At 35.0% G+C, this 27,867-nt stretch overlaps 1 protein-coding gene and 1 long non-coding RNA gene across 3 annotated transcripts in view; one reads left to right on the top strand and one right to left on the bottom strand.

Annotated features, from left to right (window-relative positions):
* The window catches only part of LOC137065141 (immunoglobulin superfamily containing leucine-rich repeat protein 2-like), a 148,531-nt gene that overhangs the window by 94,781 nt on the left and 25,883 nt on the right, over positions 1–27,867 (top strand). The window lies entirely within an intron of this gene.
* Positions 148–27,506, bottom strand: LOC137065346 (uncharacterized). The gene is made up of 3 exons (XR_010901626.1): positions 27,473–27,506; positions 26,950–27,023; positions 148–179 (listed from the first exon to the last, which is right to left on the bottom strand). It is a non-coding gene; the product is annotated as an uncharacterized lncRNA (long non-coding RNA).

Genomic DNA, 27,867 nt, shown 5'->3' with positions numbered 1-27,867 from the left:
TGTACATTACAACTCTTACCAGAACATTACAACTCTTACCTGTACATTACAATTCTTACCTGTACATTACAACTCTTACCAGAACATTACAACTATTACCAGAACATTATAACTCTTACCTGTACATTACAACTTTTACCAGAACATTACAACTCTTACCTGCACATTACAACTCTTACCTGTACATTACAACACACAAATCTTACCTTTACATAACAACTCTTACCAGTACATTACAACACACAACTCTTACCTGTACATTACAACACAAAAATCTTATCTGTACATTAAAACTCTCATCTGTACATTACAACTCTTACCTGTACAATTCAACACACAACTCTTACCAGTACATTACAATATTTACCTGTATATAACAACTCTTACCTGTACATTACAAATCTTACCTGTACATAACAACACACAACTCTTACCTGTACATTACAAAACACAACTCTTACCTGTACAATACAAATCTTACCTGTACATTACAACACACAACTCTTACCTGTACATTACAACACACAACTCTTACCTGTACATTACAACACACAACTCTTACCTGTACATTACAACACACAACTCTTACCTGTACATTACAACACACAACTCTTACCTGTACATTACAACTCTTACGTGTACATAACACACAACTCTTACCTGTACATTACAACTCTTACCTGTACCTTACAACACACAACTCTTACCTGTACATTACAACTCTTACCTGTACCTTACAACACACAACTCTTACCTGTACATTACAACACTTACCTGTACATAACAACTCTTACCTGTACATTACAACACTTACCTGTACATTACAACTCTTACCTGTACATTACAACACACAACTCTTATCTGTACATTACAACTCTTACCAGAACATTACAACTCTTACCTGTACATTACAACTCTTACCAGAACATTACAACTCTTACCTGTACATTACAACACACAACTCTTACCTGTACATTACAACACACAACTCTTATCTGAACATTACAAGCCTTACCTGTACATTACAACTCTTATCTGTACATTACAACTCTTACCTGTACATTACAACACACAACTCTTATCTGTACATTACAACTCTTACCTGTACATTACAACTCTAATCTGTACATTACAACTCTTACCTGTACATTACAACACTTACCTGTACATTACAACTCTTACCTGTACATTACAACTCTTACCTGTACATTACAACTCTTATCTGTACATTACAACACACAACTCTTACCTGTACATTACCACACACAACTCTTACCTGTACATTAAAACACACAACTCTTACCTGTACAATACAAATCTTACCTGTACATTACAACACACAACTCTTACCTGTACATTACAACACACAACTCTTATCTTTACATTACAACTCTTACCTGTACATTACAACACTTACCTGTACATAACAACTCTTACCTGTACATTACAACACACAACTCTTACCTGTACATAACAACTCTTACCTGTACATTACAACTCTTACGTGTACATTACAACACACAACTCTTATCTTTACATTACAACTCTTACCTGTACATTACAACACTTACCTGTACATTACAACACACAACTCTTTTCTGTAAATTACAACTCTTACCTGTACATAACAGCTCTTACCTGTACATTACAACACACAACTCTTATCTGTAAATTACAACTCTTACCTGTACATAACAGCTCTTACCTGTACATTACAACACACAACTCTTATCTTTACATTACAACTCTTACCTGTACATTACAACACACAACTCTTTTCTGTAAATTACAACTCTTACCTGTACATAACAGCTCTTACCTGTACATTACAACACACAACTCTTATCTGTAAATTACAACTCTTACCTGTACATAACAGCTCTTACCTGTACATTACAACTCTTACCTGTACATAACAACTCTTCTGTACATTACAACATTTACCTGTACATTACAACTCTTACCTGTACATTAAAACTAACAAATCTTATCTGTACATTACAACTCTTACCTGTACATTACAACTCTTACCAGAACATTACAACTCTTACCTGTACATTACAATTGTTACCTGTACATTACAACACACAACTCTTACCGGCACATTACAACTCTTATCTGTACATTACAACTCTTATCTGTACATTACAACTCTAATCTGTACATTACAACTCTTACCTGTACATTACAACACTTACCTGTACATTACAACTCTTATCTGTACATTACAACACACGACTCTTACCTGTACATTACCACACACAACTCTTACCTGTACAATACAAATCTTACCTGTACATTACAACACACAACTCTTATCTATACATAACAACTCTTACCAGTACATTACAACACTTACCTGTACATAACAACTCTTACCTGTACATTACAACACTTACCTGTACATTACAACACTTACCTGTACATAACAACACTTACCTGTACATAACAACTCTTACCTGTACATAACAACTCTTACCTGTACATAACAACTCTTACCTGTACATTACAACACTTACCTGTACATAACAACACTTACCTGTACATAACAACTCTTACCTGTACATTACAACCCTTACTTGTACATAACAACTCTTACCTGTACATAACAACACTTACCTGTACATAACAACTCTTACCTGTACATTACAACCCTTACTTGTACATAACAACTCTTACCTGTACATTACAACCCTTACCTGTACATAACAACTCTTACCTGTACATTACAACTCTTACCTGTACATAACAACTCTTACCTGTACATTACAATCCTTACCTGTACATAACAACTCTTACCTGTACATTACAACACTTACCTGTACATAACAACACTTACCTGTACATAACAACTCTTACCTGTACATAACAACTCTTACCTGTACATTACAACCCTTACCTGTACATAACAACTCTTACCTGTACATTACAATCCTTACCTGTACATAACAACTCTTACCTGTACATAACAACTCTTACCTGTACATTACAATCCTTACCTGTACATTACAACTCTTACCTGTACATAACAACTCTTACCTGTACATTACAATCCTTACCTGTACATAACAACTCTTACCTGTACATAACAACTCTTACCTGTACATTACAATCCTTACCTGTACATAACAACTCTTACCTGTACATTACAACATTTACCTGTACATTACAACTCTTACCTGTACATTACAACTAGGGATGGGTATCGTTAAGGTTTTAACGGTATTACTACTCTTACCGATACTGCTTATCGGTCCGGTACTTTAACGGTATTCTTATCGGTACTTTTTGAAATGTGTGTGTGTATATATATATATATATATATACACACACACACAATTAACAAAAATACACAGCCTACACAGTGCTTTCATTTCAGGAAGAATTCTAGTAATCAAATGTAAAATAACACTGCATAGTTTATCATGGATAGAATAAATTAATGCTTATTAAAGCTGAAGTTATTAATTCAAGAGCTGTGAGTGATTTTCTCTTTGCATTTGGTTGTTTAATTCGCAGTAATTCTTCAGCATGTGTATTTACACCGCTGCCTCTTTAAGACAGATGTGCATCTATAGGCGACTGATAATAGGCAGATGCACTACACTTTCTCCCGACTATATCCATAATAACGACGTCCATTTTAGACACAAACTGTGTTGTGTTTAAGAGACTCTCCAAGCTGGTCATTTTGACACAGATGTTTGTGTACATTTGATCGTTTAGACGCGAGTGTGAAACCGAAAGTGTAATTTGCTCGTCTTGTTGCGGCTGTTTCGGAGCGCGCGCGTCGACTTGGGAACAATCTTTTGCGCACATTTTTGTGCATTTAATCGCTCTTTTTATTATTAAACGCATCCCACAATTTACCAACAGTGGCTAGACTGTATTTTACAACATTAACTGATCGTGCTGATTCTGTCATTATGTTTGAGTTTTATGGAGAAATGACAGCGTAGGCTACTGCTGCAAAGGGAATTAAGTTGGGCTAGACATAAATATTATTATTATAATCTTTGGAAGACAAAATCTAAAATAAAAGCAGACTATCACAGATCTAAAGTGTAACCAGGCTATGTTTGAATGTTTGGTTCTGTCCTCGGATGTCGTTTGCGGAGCTCTCTCTCTCTCTCTCTCTCTCTCTCTCTCTCTCTCTCTCTCTCTCTCTCTCTCTCTCTCTCTCTCTCTCTCTCGTGTCACGTGTATTTTCAAAAGTACCGACAGCAGAACCGATAACGTCCGAGCTTATCGATACAACGGTCTTTCAAAATTCAGCCCCGGTGCCCTATTAATACCGGTTTTCGGTACCCATCCCTAATTACAACACACAACTCTTACCTGTACATTACAACTCTTACCTGTACATTACAACACACAACTCTTACCTGTACATTACAACACACAACTCTTACCTGTACATTACAACTCTTACGTGTACATTACAACACACAACTCTTACCTGTACATTACAACTCTTACCTGTACATTACAACTCTTACCAGTACATTACAACTCTTACCTGTACATTACAACTCTTACCTGTACATTACAACTCTTACCAGTACATTACAACTCTTACCTGTACATTACAACTCTTACCTGTACATTACAACACACAACTCTTACCTGTACATTACAACTCTTACGTGTACATTACAACACACAACTCTTACCTGTACATAACAACTCTTACCAGTACATTACAACTCTTACCTGTACATAACAACTCTTACCTGTACATTACAACACACAACTCTTATCTGTACATTACAACTCTTACCTGTACATTACAACTCTTACCTGTGCATTACAACACACAACTCTTATCTGTACATTACAACTCTTACCTGTACATTACCACTAGACATGTGCCGATTTTCGATAATGCGATTTATCACGATAACGAATATGCACGATATTGTTATCGTGGGCACTTTAAAATATCGTGAATAATAATTTATTAACAATTTATAATTTTTTCATAATGCACTCAAAAATACTTTGCCCATCAACCGTATAAATGCTCAACACCGCTGTATTCTGCGTCAAAGGGACACGTGCTCAGATATAAACAAGCCCAACGTGTGTTTGCACATGACTGAACCGGTGGAGACGCGCTGCTGAAGTGCCGCTCAGTGACAGCAGAGAGCGCTGATGAACTGCAGAATGCAGCCGGTTACCCCGGAAACCAGCAAACAAACAAAAAAACGAGTGTAGTTTTTAAAACAGCCATTCGTTTTTGTAATCTCAATGTTGTGCATCACAGCACCAAATACTTAATACTTAAAGACTTAATAGGCTATTTATTTTCAAATTTAAACATTTTTATGTTTTAATCTGGAAACAACATACCCTAATAATTAGAACTGTTCTAATTATTTGTTATTGTTCAGTATAACTTTGAGATACGACTTCATTAGTTAACATGTTAATTCATTATTACCAAACTGACAATGAAAAATACTTATAAAGAATTAATCATTCTATGTTAATTTCTTAGTTACTTTTTAATAACATTAAAATCAAAATCAAAATAACTTTTTTAATGGACCTAAGATAAAACTAACAATGATCAGTATTTCTTAACTAACATTAACAAAAACATTATACTTTCTGTAGCAAATGTAGCTATTGCTCAATCTTAGTTAATGCATAAACTAATGAGACCTTATTGTAATTTGTAAGCCTACCTGTTGTTCTTTATAGCCTAATTCTTTTGCACTTTAATCTGCTTGAAAATTGTACTTTTACAGCTCTGAAAAAAATCAAGAGACCACTTAACATTGATTTCTCAAGAGGGGTCTCTTAATTTTTTTTCCAGAGCTGTATATATTTTTGGTGCATTATTGTATTTAAATATTCAGTAATTTTTGTTCTTACAAAAATAGTTCTTAAAGCTGTTATGCTATGGCAACACTTTTTTTGCAGCGTATTTCAATATCGTGATAATACCGTATATCGTGAAAAAACTTCATCAATTAATCGCAACATGAAAAATTGATATCGGCACATGCCTAATTACCACACACAACTCTTACCTGTACATTACAACACACAACTCTTACCTTTACATTACAACACACAACTCTTACCTGTACATTACAACACACAACTCTTACCTGTACATTACAACACACAACTCTTACCTTTACATTACAACACACAACTCTTACCTGTACATTACAACACACAACTCTTACCTGTACATTACAACACACAACTTGTATCTGTACATAACAACTCTTACCTGTACATTACAACTCTTACCTGTACATTACAACTCTTACCTGTACATTACAACACACAACTCTTATCTGTACATTACAACACACAACTCTTACCTGTACATTACAACACACAACTCTTACCTGTACATTACAACACACAACTCTTACCTGTACATTACAACACACAACTCTTACCTGTACATTACAACACACAACTTGTATCTGTACATAACAACTCTTACCTGTACATTACAACTCTTACCTGTACATTACAACTCTTACCTGTACATTACAACACACAACTCTTACCTGCACATTACAACTCTTACCTGTACATTACAACACACAACTCTTACCTGTACATTACAACACACAACTCTTACCTGTACATAACAACACTTACCTGTACATTACAACTCTTATGTGTACATTACAACACTTACCTGTACATTACAACTCTTACCTGTGCATTACAACACACAACTCTTATCTGTACATTACAACTCTTACCTGTACATTACAACTCTTATGTGTACATTACAACACTTACCTGTACATTACAACTCTTACCTGTGCATTACAACACACAACTCTTATCTGTACATTACAACTCTTACCTGTACATTACCACTAGACATGTGCCGATTTTCGATAATGCGATTTATCACGATAACTGATATGCACGATATTGTTATCGTGGGCACTTTAAAATATCGTGAATAATAATTTATTAACAATTTATAATTTTTTCATAATGCACTCAAAAATACTTTGCCCATCAACCGTATAAATGCTCAACACCGCTGTATTCTGCGTCAAAGGGACACGTGCTCAGATATAAACAAGCCCAACGTGTGTTTGCACATGACTGAACCGGTGGAGACGCGCTGCTGAAGTGCCGCTCAGTGACAGCAGAGAGCGCTGATGAACTGCAGAATGCAGCCGGTTACCCCGGAAACCAGCAAACAAACAAAAAAACGAGTGTAGTTTTTAAAACAGCCATTCGTTTTTGTAATCTCAATGTTGTGCATCACAGCACCAAATACTTAATACTTAAAGACTTAATAGGCTATTTATTTTCAAATTTAAATTAATTAGAATTAATCATTCTATGTTAATTTCTTAGTTACTTTTTAATAACATTAAAATCAAAATCAAAATAACTTTTTTAATGGACCTAAGATAAAACTAACAATGATCAGTATTTCTTAACTAACATTAACAAAAACATTATACTTTCTGTAGCAAATGTAGCTATTGCTCAATCTTAGTTAATGCATAAACTAATGAGACCTTATTGTAATTTGTAAGCCTACCTGTTGTTCTTTATAGCCTAATTCTTTTGCACTTTAATCTGCTTGAAAATTGTACTTTTACAGCTCTGAAAAAAATCAAGAGACCACTTAACATTGATTTCTCAAGAGGGGTCTCTTAATTTTTTTTTCCAGAGCTGTATATATTTTTGGTGCATTATTGTATTTAAATATTCAGTAATTTTTGTTCTTACAAAAATAGTTCTTAAAGCTGTTATGCTATGGCAACACTTTTTTTTGCAGCGTATTTCAATATCGTGATAATACCGCATATCGTGATAAAACTTCATCAATTAATCGCAACATAAAAAATTGATATCGGCACATGCCTAATTACCACACACAACTCTTACCTGTACATTACCACACACAACTCTTACCTGTACATTACAACACACAACTCTTACCTTTACATTACAACACACAACTCTTACCTGTACATTACAACACACAACTCTTACCTGTACAATACAACTCTTACCTTTACATTACAACACACAACTCTTACCTGTACATTACAACACACAACTCTTACCTGTACATTACAACACACAACTCTTACCTGTACATTACAACACACAACTTGTATCTGTACATAACAACTCTTACCTGTACATTACAACACACAACTCTTACCTGTACATTACAACACACAACTCTTACCTGTACATTACAACACACAACTCTTACCTTTACATTACAACACACAACTCTTACCTGTACATTACAACACACAACTCTTACCTGTACATTACAACACACAACTTGTATCTGTACATAACAACTCTTACCTGTACATTACAACTCTTACCTGTACATTACAACACACAACTCTTACCTGTACATTACAACTCTTACCTGTACATTACAACTCTTACCTGTACATTACAACACACAACTCTTACCTTTACATTACAACACACAACTCTTATCTGTGCATAACAACTCTTACCTGTACATAACAACTCTTACCTGTACATTACAACACACAACTCTTACCCGTACATAACAACTCTTACCTGTACATAACAACTCTTACCTGTACATTACAACTCTTACCTGTACATTACAACTTTTACCTGTACATAACAACTCTTACCTGTACATTACAACACACAACTCTTATCTGTACATTACAACTCTTACCTGTACATTACAACACACAACACTTATCTGTACATTACAACTCTTACCTGTACATTAAAACACACATCTCTTACCTGTACATTACAACACACAACTCTTACCTGTACATTACAACTCTTACCTGTACATTACAACACACAACTCTTACCTGTACATTAAAACACACAACTCTTACCTGTACATTACAACTCTTACCTGTACATTACAACTCTTACCTGTACATTACAACACACAACTCTTACCTTTACATTACAACACACAACTCTTACCTGTACATAACAACTCTTACCTGTACATTACAACACACAACTCTTACCTGTACATTACAACACACAACTCTTACCTGTACATTACAACTCTTACCTGTACATTACAACTTTTACCTGTACATAACAACTCTTACCTGTACATTACAACTCTTACCTGTACATTACAACACACAACTCTTATCTGTACATTACAACTCTTACCTGTACATTACAACACACAACACTTATCTGTACATTACAACTCTTACCTGTACATTACAACACACAACTCTTACCTGTACATTACAACACACAACTCTTACCTGTACATTACAACTCTTACCTGTACATTACAACACACAACTCTTATCTGTACATTACAACTCTTATCTGTACATTACAACACACAACTCTTATCTGTACATTACAACTCTTATCTGTACATTACAACACACAACTCTTATCTGTACATTAAAACTCTTATCTGTACATTACAACACACAACTCTTATCTGTACATTACAACTCTTACCTGTACATTACAACACACAACTCTTACCTGTACATTACAACTCTTACCTGCACATTACAACACACAACTCTTACCTTTACATTACAACACACAACTCTTACCTGCACATTACAACTCTTATCTGTACATTACAACTCTTACCTGTACATAACAACACACAACTCTTATCTGTACATAACAACTCTTACCTGTACATAACAACACAGAACTCTTATCTGTACATTACAACTCTTACCTGTACATGAAAACTCTTACCTGGACATAACAACACACAACTCTTACCTGTACATTACAACTCTTACCTGGACATAACACTTACCTGTACATTACAACTCTTACCTGTACATTACAACACACAACACTTATCTGTACATTACAATTCTTACCTGTACATTACAACACACAACTCTTAACTGTACATTACAACTCTTACCTGTAGATTAAAACTCTTATCTGTACATTACAACACACAACTCTTACCTGTACATTACAACTCTTACCTTTACATTACAACACACAACTCTTACCTGTGCATAACAACTCTTACCTGTACATAACAACTCTTACCTGTACATTACAACACACAACTCTTACCCGTACATAACAACTCTTACCTGTACATAACAACTCTTACCTGTACATTACAACACACAACACTTATCTGTACATTACAACTCTTACCTGTACATTACAACACACAACTGTTACCTGTACATTACAACACACAACTCTTACCTGTACATTACAACTCTTACCTGTACATTACAACACACAACACTTATCTGTACATTACAACTCTTACCTGTACATTACAACACACAACACTTATCTGTACATTACAACTCTTACCTGTACATTACAACACACAACTCTTATCTGTACATTACAACTCTTACCTGTACATTACAACACACAACTGTTACCTGTACATTACAACACACAACTCTTACCTGTACATTACAACACACAACTCTTACCTGTACATAACAACTCTTACCTGTACATTACAACACACAACTCTTACCTGTACATTACAACTCTTACCTGTACATTACAACACACAACTCTTACCTGTACATTACAACTCTTACCTGTACATTACAACACACAACTCTTACCTGTACATTACAACTCTTACCTGTACATTACAACACACAACTCTTATCTGTACATTACAACTCTTACCTGTACATTACAACACACAACTCTTACCCGTACATAACAACTCTTACCTGTACATTACAACTCTTACCTGTACATTACAACACACAACTCTTATCTGTACATTACAACTCTTACCTGTACATTACAACACACAACACTTATCTGCACATTACAACTCTTACCTGTACATTACAACACACAACTCTTATCTGTACATTACAACTCTTACCTGTACATTACAACACACAACTCTTACCTGCACATTACAACTCTTACCTGTACATTACAACACACAACTCTTATCTGTACATTACAACTCTTACCTGTACATTACAACATACAACTCTTATCTGTACATTACAACTCTTACCTGTACATTACAACACACAACTCTTACCTGTACATTACAACTCTTACCTGTACATTACAACACACAACTCTTATCTGTACATTACAACTCTTACCTGTACATTACAACACACAACTCTTACCTGTACATTACAACACACAACCCTTACCTGTACATTACAACTCTTACCTGAACATTACAACATACAACTCTAATCTGTACATTACAACACACAACTCTTACCTGTACATTACAACACACAACTCTTACCTGTACATTACAACTCTTACCTGTACATTACAACACACAACACTTATCTGTACAATACAACTCTTACCTGTACATTACAACACACAACTTACCTGTACATTACAACTCTTACCTGTAGATTAAAACTCTTATCTGTACATTACAACACACAACTCTTACCTGTACATTACAACTCTTACCTTTACATTACAACACACAACTCTTACCTGTGCATAACAACTCTTACCTTTACATTACAACACACAACTCTTATCTGTGCATAACAACTCTTACCTGTACATTACAACACACAACTCTTACCTGTGCATAACAACTCTTACCTGTACATTACAACACACAACTCTTATCTGTACATAACAACTCTTACCTGTACATTACAACACACAACTCTTATCTGTACATTACAACTCTTACCTTTACATTACAACACACAACTCTTACCTGTGCATAACCACTCTTACCTGTACATTACAACACACAACTCTTACCTGTACATTACAACACACAACTCTTACCTGTACATTACAACACACAACTCTTACCCGTACATAACAACTCTTACCTGTACATAACAACTCTTACCTGTGCATAACAACTCTTACCTGTACATAACAACTCTTACCTGTACATTACAACTCTTACCTGTACATAACAACTCTTACCTGTACATTACAACACACAACTCTTATCTGTACATTACAACTCTTACCTGTACATTACAACACACAACACTTATCTGTACATTACAACACACAACTCTTACCTGTACATAACAACTCTTACCTGTACATTACAACACACAACCCTTACCTGTACATTACAACTCTTACCTGTACATTACAACACACAACTCTTACCTGTACATTACAACTCTTACCTGTACATTACAACACACAACTCTTACCTGTACATTACAACTCTTACCTGTACATTACAACACACAACTCTTATCTGTACATTACAACTCTTACCTGTACATTACAACACACAACTCTTATCTGTACATTACAACTCTTACCTGTACATTACAACACACAACACTTATCTGTACATTACAACTCTTACCTGTACATTACAACACACAACACTTATCTGTACATTACAACTCTTACCTGTACATAACAACTCTTACCTGTACATTACAACTCTTACCTGTACATTACAACTCTTACCTGTACATTACAACTCTTACCTGTACATTACAACTCTTACCCGTACATAACAACTCTTACCTGTACATTACAACTCTTACCTGTACATTACAACACACAACTCTTATCTGTACATTACAACTCTTACCTGTACATTACAACACACAACACTTATCTGTACATTACAACTCTTACCTGTACATTACAACACACAACTCTTACCTGTACATAACAACTCTTACCTGTACATTAAAACTCTTACCTGTACATAAAAACTCTTACCTGTACATTACAACACACAACTCTTACCTGTACATTACAACACACAACACTTATCTGTACATTACAACTCTTACCTGTACATTACAACACACAACTCTTACCTGTACATTACAACACACAACTCTTACCTGTACATTACAACACACAACTCTTATCTGTAAATTACAACTCTTACCTGTACATTACAACTCTTACCTGTACATTACAACACACAACTCTTACCTGTACATTACAACTCTTACCTGTACATTACAACACACAACTCTTACCTGTACATTAAAACTCTTACCTGTACATTACAACACACAACTCTTACCTGTACATTACAACACACAACTCTTATCTGTACATTACAACTCTTACCTGTACATTACAACACACAACTCTTACCTGTACATTACAACACACAACTCTTATCTGTACATTACAACTCTTACCTGTACATTACAACACACAACTCTTACCTGTACATTACAACACACAACTCTTACCTGTACATTACAACACACAACTCCTACCTGTACATAACAACTCTTACCTGTGCATTACAACTCTTACCTGTACATTACAACACACAACTCTTACCTGTACATTACAACTCTTACCTGTACATTACAACTCTTACCTGTACATTACAACACACAAGTCTTACCTGTACATTACAACTCTTACCTGTACATTACAACTCTTACCTGTACATTACAACACACAACTCTTACCTGTACATTACAACTCTTACCTGTACATAACAACTCTTACCTGTACATAACAACACACAACTCTTATCTGTACATTACAACTCTTACCTGTACATTACAACACACAACTCTTACCTGTACATAACAACTCTTACCTGTACATTACAACTCTTACCTGTACATTACAACACACAACCCTTACCTGTACATTACAACTCTTACCTGTACATTACAACACACAACTCTTACCTGTACATAACAACTCTTACCTGTACATTACAACTCTTACCTGTACATTACAACACACAACACTTATCTGTACATTACAACTCTTACCTGTACATTACAACACACAACTCTTACCTGTACATTACAACACACAACTCTTACCTGTACATTAAAACTCTTACCTGTACATTACAACACACAACACTTATCTGTACATTACAACTCTTACCTGTACATTACAACACACAACTCTTACCTGTACATTACAACACACAACTCTTACCTGTGCATAACAACTCTTATCTGTACATTACAACTCTTACCTGTACACAGTGTTAATTTCGTTGACGAAGACTATGACGAAAAATATTCGTCAACTAACCTTTTTCACGGACGAAAACTAAATAAAAACGAAATAAAAAGTCAGATATGATGACGAAGAACGTGACGAAATATAACTGGCACTTTAGTCAACGAATAAAAATGAGACGAAAATATATGGGAGGTACGAATGGAGAAGAGATCCAATCATAAGTACTCTTTTTGTGGGCCGTGTTGGGCAGAAATCCAATCAGAGCGAATCTTTGAGGGTAGGTTGATCTATGCAGAAGCAGCCGAGAGCCATTTAAAAAAGCCGCGACAAATGCAAGCGCAACAGCTAAACAAATGCAGCAGCAGTTACACAGAAAAGACAGAACAGAAATGTCAGAGGCACATGAGTTACATGCCAAAGCACGCACGCCAAGTTTATTTTATCAGATAAACCACCGTGTTTCCGCTAGCTGCTAAACTTGGAATAAAATAGAAGCTAAAGAAAACCACGTCTGACCTGTATTGATTAGACCTGCGTTTCTGACCAGCGTGCGTGTAAAACGCACTTGCACCGCGGTCCATCTTACATCTGATGATGACGCATCTTTGATATGGGTTGTAACTTGAAAATAATGCTTTATGTATGTTTCTGTCGATGGATACACGTGCTGGCTCCTCAGTGATAGGCTACACTACAACAACGATAATAAAAGAAAAACTGGCAAAACGGTTTCTCTTTGTAAACTGTGTTCAATGCACGCGAGTGCTGCCGTTTGTCCAGTCATTTCGCCTTAAACGGACAAACTCATACAAAAAGTATGTCAACATGTCCATCTTGTTAAGTATCCAAGCAGACATAGTCTGAATATGCCTTAAGTGAACTTTATACAGTTTAGAAAGACGACGCATACCCCTGTCTTAAAGGGGCAGCAACCTTTAATGTCAAAGAAAATATGAGGACTCACTGCTCTTGATTGAATAGCTTGTGTAAGTTTAATAAGGATTAATCTTTCATTTAAATAGTTAAATAAGTAGTTATTTTACATCTGATTATTTATTCTATTTCTCTACCTAAAACTAACGTTAGACCTACCTGAAAAACAGGAAATGCATTGTTCATTTTATCAGTATCTTTGCTCAATAGAATTTATTTGTGCTACTGCTTGTATTTAAGTTATTTGCTCTTATCTTCTTTATTTTTAATAATCCTTTATTCTGTGAACATAGCAAATACCGAACCGTACTGAAACCGTGAACCTAAAACGTTATACAAACCGACCCGTGAGACTAAGACTAAAACTCTTATGATATTTAGTCGACTAAAACTAGACTAAGACTAAAAGATTTCAGATGACTAAAATGGGACTAAGACTAAATGGTGTGTTATTCAAAAGACTAAGACTAAGACTAAATCTGAATTTGCGGTCAAAATTAACACTGCCTGTACATAACAACTCTTACCTGTACATTACATCACACAACTCTTACCTGTACATTACATCACACAACTCTTATCTGTACATAACAACTCTTACCTGTACATTACAACACACAACTCTTACCTGTACATTACAACACACAACTCTTACCTGTACATTACAACTCTTACCTGAACATTACAACACACAACTCTTACCTGTACATTACAACACACAACTCTTACCTGTACATTACAGCACACAACTCTTACCTGTACATTACAACACACAACTCTTACCTGTACATTACAACACACAACTCTTACCTGTACATTACAGCACACAACTCTTACCTGTACATTACAACACACAACTCTTACCTGTACATTACAGCACACAACTCTTACCTGTACATTACAGCACACAACTCTTACCTGTACATTACAACACACAACTCTTACCTGTACATTACAGCACACAACTCTTATCTGTACATTACAACACACAACTCTTACCTGTACATTACAACACACAACTCTTACCTGTACATTACAGCACACAACTCTTACCTGTACATAACAACTCTTACCTGTATATTACAACACACAACTCTTACCTGTACATTACAACACACAACTCTTACCTGTACATTACAACTCTTACGTGTACATTACAACACACAACTCTTACCTGTACATAACAACACTTACCTGTACATTACAACTCTTATGTGTACATTACAACACTTACCTGTACATTACAACTCTTACCTGTGCATTACAACACACAACTCTTATCTGTACATTACAACTCTTACCTGTACATTACAACTCTTATGTGTACATTACAACACTTACCTGTACATTACAACTCTTACCTGTGCATTACAACACACAACTCTTATCTGTACATTACAACTCTTACCTGTACATTACCACTAGACATGTGCCGATTTTCGATAATGCGATTTATCACGATAACGGATATGCACGATATTGTTATCGTGGGCACTTTAAAATATTGTGAATAATAATTTATTAACAATTTATAATTTTTTCATAATGCACTCAAAAATACTTTGCCCATCAACCGTATAAATGCTCAACACCGCTGTATTCTGCGTCAAAGGGACACGTGCTCAGATATAAACAAGCCCAACGTGTGTTTGCACATGACTGAACCGGTGGAGACGCGCTGCTGAAGTGCCGCTCAGTGACAGCAGAGAGCGCTGATGAACTGCAGAATGCAGCCGGTTACCCCGGAAACCAGCAAACAAACAAAAAAACGAGTGTAGTTTTTAAAACAGCCATTCGTTTTTGTAATCTCAATGTTGTGCATCACAGCACCAAATACTTAATACTTAAAGACTTAATAGGCTATTTATTTTCAAATTTAAACATTTTTATGTTTTAATCTGGAAACAACACACCCTAATAATTAGAACTGTTCTAATTATTTGTTATTGTTCAGTATAACTTTGAGATACGACTTCATTAGTTAACATGTTAATTTATTATTACCAAACTGACAATGAAAAATACTTATAAAGAATTAATCATTCTATGTTAATTTCTTAGTTACTTTTTAATAACATTAAAATCAAAATCAAAATAACTTTTTTTAATGGACCTAAGATAAAACTAACAATGATCAGTATTTCTTAACTAACATTAACAAAAACATTATACTTTCTGTAGCAAATGTAGCTATTGCTCAATCTTAGTTAATGCATAAACTAATGAGACCTTATTGTAATTTGTAAGCCTACCTGTTGTTCTTTATAGCCTAATTCTTTTGCACTTTAATCTGCTTGAAAATTGTACTTTTACAGCTCTGAAAAAAATCAAGAGACCACTTAACATTGATTTCTCAAGAGGGGTCTCTTAATTTTTTTTTCCAGAGCTGTATATATTTTTGGTGCATTATTGTATTTAAATATTCAGTAATTTTTGTTCTTACAAAAATAGTTCTTAAAGCTGTTATGCTATGGCAACACTTTTTTTTGCAGCGTATTTCAATATCGTGATAATACCGTACATCGTGATAAAACTTCATCAATTAATCGAAACATGAAAAATTGATATCGGCACATGCCTAATTACCACACACAACTCTTACCTGTACATTACAAATCTTACCTGTACATTACAACACACAACTCTTACCTGTAAATTACAACACACAACTCTTACCTGTACATTACAACACACAACTCTTATCTGTACATTACAACACACAACTCTTACCTGTACATTACAACTCTTACCTGTACATTACAACACACAACTCTTACCTGTACATTAAAACTCTTACCTGTACATTACAACACACAACTCTTACCTGTACATTACAACACACAACTCTTACCTGTACATTACAACACACAACTCTTACCTGTACATTAAAACTCTTACCTGTACATTACAACACACAACTCTTACCTGTACATTACAACACACAACTCTTACCCGTACATAACAACTCTTACCTGTACATTACAACTCTTACCTGTACATTACAACACACAACTCTTATCTGTACATTACAACTCTTACCTGTACATTACAACTCTTACCTGTACATAACAACTCTTACCTGTACATTACAACACACAACTCTTACCTGTACATAACAACTCTTACCTGTACATAACAACTCTTACCTGTACATTACAACACACAACTCTTACCTGTACATAACAACTCTTACCTGTACATAACAACTCTTACCTGTACATTAAAACTCTTACCTGTACATTACAACACACAACTCTTATCTGTACATTACAACTCTTACCTGTACATTACAACACACAACACTTATCTGTACATTACAACTCTTACCTGTGCATTACAACACACAACACTTATCTGTACATTACAACTTTTACCTGTACATAACAACTCTTACCTGTACATTACAACTCTTACCTGTACATTACAACACACAACTCTTACCTGTACATAACAACTCTTACCTGTACATTACAACACACAACTCTTACCCGTACATAACAACTCTTACCTGTACATTACAACTCTTACCTGTACATTACAACACACAACTCTTATCTGTACATTACAACTCTTACCTGTACATTACAACACACAACTCTTACCTGTACATAACAACTCTTACCTGTACATTAAAACTCTTACCTGTACATAAAAACTCTTACCTGTACATTACAACACACAACTCTTACCTGTACATTACAACACACAACTCTTACCTGTACATTACAGCACACAACTCTTACCTGTACATTACAACACACAACTCTTACCTGTACATTACAGCACACAACTCTTACCTGTACATTACAACACACAACTCTTACCTGTACATTACAACACACAACTCTTACCTGTACATTACAGCACACAACTCTTACCTGTACATTACAACACACAACTCCTACCTGTACATTACAGCACACAACTCTTACCTGTACATTACAACACACAACTCCTACCTGTACATTACAGCACACAACTCTTACCTGTACATTACAACACACAACTCTTACCTGTACATTACAACACACAACTCTTACCTGTACATTACAGCACACAACTCTTACCTGTACATAACAACTCTTACGTGTACATTACAACACACAACTCTTACCTGTACATTACAACACACAACTTTTACCTGTACATTACAACACACAACTCTTACCTGTACATTACAACACACAACTCTTACCTGTACATTACAACTCTTACGTGTACATTACAACACACAACTCTTACCTGTACATAACAACACTTACCTGTACATTACAACTCTTATGTGTACATTACAACACTTACCTGTACATTACAACTCTTACCTGTGCATTACAACACACAACTCTTATCTGTACATTACAACTCTTACCTGTACATTACAACTCTTATGTGTACATTACAACACTTACCTGTACATTACAACTCTTACCTGTGCATTACAACACACAACTCTTATCTGTACATTACAACTCTTACCTGTACATTACCACTAGACATGTGCCGATTTTCGATAATGCGATTTATCACGATAACGGATATGCACGATATTGTTATCGTGGGCACTTTAAAATATTGTGAATAATAATTTATTAACAATTTATAATTTTTTCATAATGCACTCAAAAATACTTTGCCCATCAACCGTATAAATGCTCAACACCGCTGTATTCTGCGTCAAAGGGACACGTGCTCAGATATAAACAAGCCCAACGTGTGTTTGCACATGACTGAACCGGTGGAGACGCGCTGCTGAAGTGCCGCTCAGTGACAGCAGAGAGCGCTGATGAACTGCAGAATGCAGCCGGTTACCCCGGAAACCAGCAAACAAACAAAAAAACGAGTGTAGTTTTTAAAACAGCCATTCGTTTTTGTAATCTCAATGTTGTGCATCACAGCACCAAATACTTAATACTTAAAGACTTAATAGGCTATTTATTTTCAAATTTAAACATTTTTATGTTTTAATCTGGACTACAACACACCCTAATAATTAGAACTGTTCTAATTATTTGTTATTGTTCAGTATAACTTTGAGATACGACTTCATTAGTTAACATGTTAATTTATTATTACCAAACTGACAATGAAAAATACTTATAAAGAATTAATCATTCTATGTTAATTTCTTAGTTACTTTTTAATAACATTAAAATCAAAATCAAAATAACTTTTTTTAATGGACCTAAGATAAAACTAACAATGATCAGTATTTCTTAACTAACATTAACAAAAACATTATACTTTCTGTAGCAAATGTAGCTATTGCTCAATCTTAGTTAATGCATAAACTAATGAGACCTTATTGTAATTTGTAAGCCTACCTGTTGTTCTTTATAGCCTAATTCTTTTGCACTTTAATCTGCTTGAAAATTGTACTTTTACAGCTCTGAAAAAAATCAAGAGACCACTTAACATTGATTTCTCAAGAGGGGTCTCTTAATTTTTTTTTCCAGAGCTGTATATATTTTTGGTGCATTATTGTATTTAAATATTCAGTAATTTTTGTTCTTACAAAAATAGTTCTTAAAGCTGTTATGCTATGGCAACACTTTTTTTTGCAGCGTATTTCAATATCGTGATAATACCGTATATCGTGATAAAACTTCATCAATTAATCGCAACATGAAAAATTGATATCGGCACATGCCTAATTACCACACACAACTCTTACCTGTACATTACCACACACAACTCTTACCTGTACATTACAACACACAACTCTTACCTGTACATTACAAATCTTACCTGTACATTACAACACACAACTCTTACCTGTAAATTACAACACACAACTCTTACCTGTACATTACAACACACAATTCTTATCTGTACATTACAACACACAACTCTTACCTGTACATTACAACTCTTACCTGTACATTACAACACACAACTCTTATCTGTACATTACAACACACAACTCTTATCTGTACATTACAACTCTTACCTGTACATTACAACACACAACTCTTACCTGTACATTACAACACACAACTCTTATCTGTACATTACAACTCTTACCTGTACATTACAACACACAACTCTTACCTGTACATTAAAACTCTTACCTGTACATTACAACACACAACTCTTACCTGTACATTACAACACACAACTCTTACCTGAACATAACAACTCTTACCTGTACATTACAACACACAACTCTTACCCGTACATAACAACTCTTACCTGTACATTACAACTCTTACCTGTACATTACAACACACAACTCTTATCTGTACATTACAACTCTTACCTGTACATTACAACACACAACACTTATCTGTACATAACAACTCTTACCTGTACATTAAAACTCTTACCTGTACATACAAACTCTTACCTGTACATTACAACACACAACACTTATCTGTACATTACAACTCTTACCTGTGCATTACAACACACAACACTTATCTGTACATTACAACTTTTACCTGTACATAACAACTCTTACCTGTACATTACAACACACAACTCTTACCCGTACATAACAACTCTTACCTGTACATTACAACTCTTACCTGTACATTACAACACACAACTCTTATCTGTACATTACAACTCTTACCTGTACATTACAACACACAACTCTTACCCGTACATAACAACTCTTACCTGTACATTACAACTCTTACCTGTACATTACAACACACAACTCTTACCTGTACATAACAACTCTTACCTGTACATTACAACACACAACTCTTATCTGTACATTACAACTCTTACCTGTACATTACAACACACAACTCTTACCTGTACATAACAACTCTTACCTGTACATTAAAACTCTTACCTGTACATAAAAACTCTTACCTGTACATTACAACACACAACTCTTATCTGTACATTACAACTCTTACCTGTACATTACAACACACAACTCTTATCTGTACATTACAACACACAACTCTTACCTGTACATTACAACACACAACTCCTACCTGTACATAACAACTCTTACCTGTACATAACAACTCTTACCTGTACATTACAACACACAACTCTTACCTGTACATTACAACACTCAACTCTTACCTGTACATTACAACACTCAACTCTTACCTGTACATTACAACACACAACTCTTACCTGTACATTAAAACTCTTACCTGTACATAAAAACTCTTACCTGTACATTACAACACACAAATCTTACCTGTACATTACAACTCTTACCTGTACATAACAACACACAACTCTTACCTGTGCATAACAACTCTTATCTGTACATTACAACTCTTACCTGTACATAACAACTCTTACCTGTACATTACATCACACAACTCTTATCTGTACATTACAACACACAACTCTTACCTGTACATTACAGCACACAACTCTTACCTGTACATTACAACACACAACTCTTACCTGTACATTACAGCACACAACTCTTACCTGTACATTACAACACACAACTCTTACCTGTACATTACAACACACAACTCTTACCTGTACATTACAGCACACAACTCTTACCTGTACATTACAACACACAACTCTTACCTGTACATTACAACACACAACTCTTACCTGTATATTACAACACACAACTCTTACCTGTACATTACAACTCTTACCTGTACATTACAACACACAACTCTTACCTGTACATTACAACTCTTACCTGTACATTACATCACACAACTCTAATCTGTACATTACAACTCTTACCTGTACATAACAACACACAACTCTTACCTGTACATTACAACACACAACTCTTACCTGTACATTACAACACACAACTCTTACCTGTACATAACAACAAACAACTCTTACCTGTACATTACAACTCTTACCTGTACATTACAACACACAACTCTTACCTGTACATTACAACACACAACTCTTACCTGTACATAACAACACACAACTCTTACCTGTACATTACAACTCTTACCTGTACATTACAACACACAACTCTTACCCGTACATAACAACTCTTACCAGTACATTACAACACACAACTCTTACCCGTACATAACAACTCTTACCTGTACATTACAACTCTTACCTGTACATTACAACACACAACTCTTACCTGTACATAACAACTCTTACCTGTACATTACAACACACAACTCTTACCCGTACATAACAACTCTTACCTGTACATTACAACTCTTACCTGTACATTACAACACACAACTCTTATCTGTACATTACAACTCTTACCTGTACATTACAACACACAACTCTTATCTGTACATTACAACTCTTACCTGTACATTACAACACACAACACTTATCTGTATATTACAACTCTTACCTGTACATTACAACACACAACTCTTACCTGTACATTACAACACACAACTCTTACCTGTACATTACAACACACAACTCTTACCTGTACATAACAACTCTTACCTGTACATTAAAACTCTTACCTGTACATAAAAACTCTTACCTGTACATTACAACACACAACTCTTATCTGTACATTACAACTCTTACCTGTACATTACAACACACAACACTTATCTGTACATTACAACTCTTACCTGTACATTACAACACACAACACTTATCTGTACATTACAACTTTTACCTGTACATAACAACTCTTACCTGTACATTACAACACACAACTCTTACCTGTACATTACAACTCTTACCTGTACATTACAACACACAACACTTATCTGTACATTACAACTCTTACCTGTACATTACAACACACAACTCTTACCTGTACATTACAACACACAACTCTTACCTGTACATAACAACTCTTACCTGTACATTAAAACTCTTACCTGTACATTACAACTCTTACCTGTACATTACAACACACAACTCTTACCTGTACATAACAACTCTTACCTGTACATTAAAACTCTTACCTGTACATAAAAACTCTTACCTGTACATTACAACACACAACTCTTACCTGTACATTACAACACACAACTCTTACCTGTAAATTACAACTCTTACCTGTACATTACAACACACAACTCTTACCTGTACATTACAACACACAACTCTTACCTGTACATTAAAACTCTTATCTGTACATTACAACACACAACTCTTATCTGTACATTACAACTCTTACCTGTACATTACAACACACAACTCTTACCTGTACATTACAACACACAACTCTTATCTGTACATTACAACTCTTACCTGTACATTACAACACACAACTCTTATCTGTACATTACAACACACAACTCTTACCTGTACATTACAACACACAACTCCTACCTGTACATAACAACTCTTACCTGTACATTACAACTCTTACCTGTACATAACAACTCTTACCTGTACATTACAACACACAACTCTTACCTGTACATTACAACTCTTACCTGTACATTACAACACTCAACTCTTACCTGTACATTACAACACACAACTCTTACCTGTACATTAAAACTCTTACCTGTACATAAAAACTCTTACCTGTACATTACAACACACAAATCTTACCTGTACATTACAACTCTTACCTGTACATAACAACACACAACTCTTACCTGTGCATAACAACTCTTATCTGTACATTACAACTCTTACCTGTACATAACAACTCTTACCTTTACATTACAACACACAACTCTTACCTGTGCATAACAACTCTTATCTGTACATTACAACTCTTACCTGTACATAACAACTCTTACCTGTACATTACATCACACAACTCTTATCTGTACATTACAACACACAACTCTTACCTGTACATTACAGCACACAACTCTTACCTGTACATTACAACACACAACTCTTACCTGTACATTACAGCACACAACTCTTACCTGTACATTACAACACACAACTCTTACCTGTACATTACAACACACAACTCTTACCTGTACATTACAGCACACAACTCTTACCTGTACATTACAACACACAACTCTTACCTGTACATTACAACACACAACTCTTACCTGTACATTACAGCACACAACTCTTACCTGTATATTACAACACACAACTCTTACCTGTACATTACAACTCTTACCTGTACATTACAACACACAACTCTTACCTGTACATTACAACTCTTACCTGTACATTACATCACACAACTCCTACCTGTACATTACAACTCTTACCTGTACATAACAACACACAACTCTTACCTGTACATTACAACACACAACTCTTACCTGTACATTACAACACACAACTCTTACCTGTACATAACAACAAACAACTCTTACCTGTACATTACAACTCTTACCTGTACATTACAACACACAACTCTTACCTGTACATTACAACACACAACTCTTACCTGTACATAACAACACACAACTCTTACCTGTACATTACAACTCTTACCTGTACATTACAACACACAACTCTTACCTGTACATAACAACTCTTACCTGTACATTACAACACACAACTCTTACCTGTACATTACAACACACAACTCTTACCTGTACATTACAACTCTTACCTGTACATTACAACACACAACTCTTATCTGTACATTACAACTCTTACCTGTACATTACAACACACAACACTTATCTGTACATTACAACACACAACTCTTATCTGTACATTACAACTCTTACCTGTACATTACAACACACAACTCTTACCTTTACATTACAACACACAACTCTTATCTGTACATTACAACTCTTACCTGTACATTACAACACACAACTCTTACCTGTACATAACAACTCTTACCTGTACATTACAACACACAACTCTTACCCGTACATAACAACTCTTACCTGTACATTACAACTCTTACCTGTACATTACAACACACAACTCTTATCTGTACATTACAACTCTTACCTGTACATTACAACACACAACTCTTATCTGTACATTACAACTCTTACCTGTACATTACAACACACAACACTTATCTGTACATTACAACTCTTACCTGTACATTACATCACACAACTCTTACCTGTACATTACAACACACAACTCTTACCTGTACATTACAACACACAACTCTTACCTGTACATAACAACTCTTACCTGTAAATTAAAACTCTTACCTGTGCATAAAAACTCTTACCTGTACATTACAACACACAACTCTTATCTGTACATTACAACTCTTACCTGTACATTACAACACACAACACTTATCTGTACATTACAACTCTTACCTGTACATTACAACACACAACACTTATCTGTACATTACAACTTTTACCTGTACATAACAACTCTTACCTGTACATTACAACACACAACTCTTACCTGTACATTACAACTCTTACCTGTACATTACAACACACAACACTTATCTGTACATTACAACTCTTACCTGTACATTACAACACACAACTCTTACCTGTACATTACAACACACAACTCTTACCTGTACATTACAACACACAACTCTTACCTGTACATTACAACACACAACTCTTACCTGTACATTACAACACACAACTCTTACCTGTACATTACAACACACAACTCTTACCTGTACATTACAACACACAACTCTTATCTGTAAATTACAACTCTTACCTGTACATTACAACACACAACTCTTACCTGTACATTACAACTCTTACCTGTACATTACAACACACAACTCTTACCTGTACATTACAACACACAACTATTACCTGTACATTACAACACACAACTCTTACCTGTACATTACAACACACAACTCTTACCTGTACATTACAACACACAACTCTTATCTGTACATTACAACTCTTACCTGTACATTACAACACACAACTCTTACCTGTACATTACAACACACAACTCTTATCTGTACATTACAACTCTTACCTGTACATTACAACACACGACTCTTATCTGTACATTACAACACACAACTCCTACCTGTACATAACAACTCTTACCTGTACATTACAACTCTTACCTGTACATTACAACACACAACTCTTACCTGTACATAACAACTCTTACCTGTACATTACAACACACAACTCTTATCTGTACATTACAACACACAACTCCTACCTGTACATTACAACATACAACTCTTATCTGTACATTACAACACACAACTCTTACCTGTACATTACAACACACAACTCTTATCTGTACATTACAACACACAACTCTTACCTGTACATTACAACACACAACTCTTACCTGTACATTACAACACACAACTCTTATCTGTACATTACAACACACAACTCTTACCTGTACATAACAACTCTTACCTGTACATTACAACACACAACTCTTACCTGTACATTACAACTCTTACCTGTACATTACAACTCTTACCTGTACATTACAACACTTACCTGTACATAACAACTCTTACCTGTACATTACAACTCTTACCTGTACATAACAACTCTTACCTGTACATTACAACACACAACTCTTACCCGTACATAACAACTCTTACCTGTACATTACAACACACAACTCTTATCTGTACATTACAACTCTTACCTGTGGATAACAACTCTTACCTGTACATAACAACTCTTACCTGTACATTACAACACACAACTCTTACCCGTACATAACAACTCTTACCTGTACATTACAACACACAACTCTTACCCGTACATAACAACTCTTACCTGTACATTACAACACACAACTCTTATCTGTACATTACAACTCTTACCTGTACATTACAACACACAACTCTTACCTGCACATTACAACTCTTACCTGTACATTACAACACACAACTCTTATCTGTACATTACAACTCTTACCTGTACATTACAACATACAACTCTTATCTGTACATTACAACTCTTACCTGTACATTACAACACACAACTCTTACCTGTACATTACAACTTTTACCTGTACATTACAACACACAACTCTAATCTGTACATTACAACACACAACTCTTATCTGTACATTACAACTCTTACCTGTACATTACAACACACAACTCTTACCTGTACATTACAACACACAACCCTTACCTGTACATTACAACTCTTACCTGAACATTACAACATACAACTCTAATCTGTACATTACAACACACAACTCTTATCTGTACATTACAACTCTTACCTGTACATTACA

The sequence above is a fragment of the Pseudorasbora parva genome, chromosome 25 (assembly GCF_024679245.1).
Source record: "Pseudorasbora parva isolate DD20220531a chromosome 25, ASM2467924v1, whole genome shotgun sequence".
In the NCBI taxonomy this organism is placed as follows: domain Eukaryota; kingdom Metazoa; phylum Chordata; class Actinopteri; order Cypriniformes; family Gobionidae; genus Pseudorasbora; species Pseudorasbora parva.
Note: the sequence above shows the minus strand (reverse complement) of the source record. Positions and strands in the feature narration are given on the sequence as shown.